We start from the raw sequence: 2,500 nt of genomic DNA, 5'->3' as shown, positions 1-2,500 counted from the left end.
GCCTTGTGTTGGCCCCCTATCCCTCATCAAACCTCTGAGAATTCACACCCCCTTAAAGAGCATTTGAGATTTTACAGGTTTGCTACCAGTAGCCGTTAAAGTGTCTGAAATGGGGACACTTTTTTCAAACGGTCACAAAATCTTCTCTACTTCGAGTTTTTAGCTGAATTTTTTTGTGCATGCCAACAAAAATAGAAGGATCATGCCTACAAAATTTGGGGCCAAAAATCCTTATAAAAAAATTTTAAAAAATCCCGAACCGCAAAAAGTTTCGAAAATCATGAAAAATAGAAAACGAGTCATCTTCCAACGAAACTTCACGTGAAGGCTTAGGGGACCATTGTATGAATTTACAAGCCATAAAAATGGCATTGGCACGGCAGAAATTTGAAGATGTGCCTAAACCCACCAGGGCCCAGCGTGTGCCGATGGTGCTCGAGGCAACCGCCCGCACCAGGGCCCAGCGTGTGCCGATGGTGCTCGAGGCAAGCGCCCGCACCAGGGCCCAGCGTGTGCCGACGGTGGTCGAGGCAACCGCCCGCACCAGGGCCGATAGTGTGCCAATGGTGCTCGAGGCAACCTGTCGCACCAGGGCCCAGCGTGTGCCGATGGTGATCGAGGCAACCTGCCGCACCAGGGCCCAGCGTGTGCCGATGCTGGTCGAGGCAAGCGCCCGCACCAGCGCCCAGCGTGTGCCGATGGCGCTCGAGGCAACCGACCGCACCAGGGCCCAGCGTGTGCCGATGGTGCTCGAGGCAACCTGCCGCACCAGGGCCCAGCGTGTGCCGATGGCGCTCGAGGCAAGCTCCCGCACCAGGGCCCAGCGTGTGCCGATGGTGCTCGAGGCAACCTGCCGCACCAGGGCCCAGCGTGTGCGGATGGTGCTCGAGGCAAGCGCCCGCACCAGGGCCCAGCGTGTGCCGATGGTGGTCGAGGCAACCGCCCGCACCAGGGCCCAGCGTGTGCCGATGGTGGTCGAGGCAACCTGCCGCACCAGGGCCCAGCGTGTGCCGATGGTGCTCGAGGCAACCGACCGCACCAGGGCCGAGCGTGTGCCGATGGTGGTCGAGGCAAGCGCCCGCACCAGGGCCCAGCGTGTGCCGATGGTGGTCGAGGCAACCTGCCGCACCAGGGCCCAGCGTGTGCCGATGGTGCTCGAGGCAACCGACCGCACCAGGGCCGAGCGTGTGCCGATGGTGCTCGAGGCAAGCGCCCGCACCAGGGCCCAGCGTGTGCCGATGGTGGTCGAGGCAACCTGCCGCACCAGGGCCCAGCGTGTGCCGATGGTGCTCGAGGCAAGCGCCCGCACCGGGGCCCAGCGTGTGCCGATGGTGGTCGAGGCAACCGCCCGCACCGGGGCCCAGCGTGTGCCGATGGTGGTCGAGGCAACCGCCCGCACCGGGGCCCAGCGTGTGCCGATGGTGGTCGAGGCAACCTGCCGCACCAGGGCCCAGCGTGTGCCGATGGTGCTCGAGGCAACCGACCGCACCAGGGCGGAGCGTGTGCCGATGGTGGTCGAGGCAACCGCCCGCACCAGGGCCCAGCGTGTGCCGATGGTGGTCGAGGCTGCCGATGGTGGTCGAGGCAACCTGCCGCACCAGGGCCCAGCGTGTGCCGATGGTGGTCGAGGCAACCGACCGCACCAGGGCCGAGCGTGTGCCGATGGTGCTCGAGGCAAGCTGCCGCACCAGGGCCCAGCGTGTGCCGATGGTGGTCGAGGCAACCGCCCGCACCAGGGCCCAGCGTGTGCCGATGGTGCTCGAGGCAACCTGCCGCACCAGGGCGGAGCGTGTGCCGATGGTGGTCGAGGCAAGCGCCCGCACCAGGGCCCAGCGTGTGCCGATGGTGGTCGAGGCAACCGACCGCACCAGGGCCCAGCGTGTGCCGATGGTGCTCGAGGCAACCTGCCGCACCAGGGCCCAGCGTGTGCCGATGGTGGTCGAGGCAAGCGCCCGCACCAGGGCCCAGCGTGTGCCGATGGTGGTCGAGGCAAGCGCCCGCACCAGGGCCCAGCGTGTGCCGATGGTGCTCGAGGCAACCGACCGCACCAGGGCCGAGCGTGTGCCGATGGTGGTCGAGGCAAGCGCCCGTACCAGGGCCCAGCGTGTGCCGATGGTGATCGAGGCAAGCGCCCGCACCAGGGCCCAGCGTGTGCCGATGGCAGTGCCCAGCGTGTGCCGATGGTGGTCGAGGCAAGCGCCCGCACCAGGGCCCAGCTTTTGCCGATGGTGATCGAGGCAACCGGCCGCTCGAGGGCGCAGCGTGTGCCGATGGTTATCGGGGCAACCGGCCGCACCAGGGCCCAGGGTCTGCCGATGGTGCTCGAGGCAACCGCCCGCACCAAGGCTCAGCATGTGCCGCTGGTGATCGAGGCAACAACCCACACCAGGGCCCAGCTTGTGCCGATGGCGGTCGAGGCAAGTGCCCGTACCGAAGGGCAGCCTATGCCGATGATGGTCGATGCATGTGCCATCACCATGCGTCATCATGTGCCATTGAT

The sequence above is a fragment of the Durio zibethinus genome, unplaced genomic scaffold, assembly GCF_047325235.1.
Source record: "Durio zibethinus cultivar Kanyao isolate XHJ-2024 unplaced genomic scaffold, ASM4732523v1 HiC_scaffold_3, whole genome shotgun sequence".
Classification (NCBI taxonomy): Eukaryota; Viridiplantae; Streptophyta; class Magnoliopsida; order Malvales; family Malvaceae; genus Durio; species Durio zibethinus.
This window is presented reverse-complemented; position numbering follows the sequence as displayed.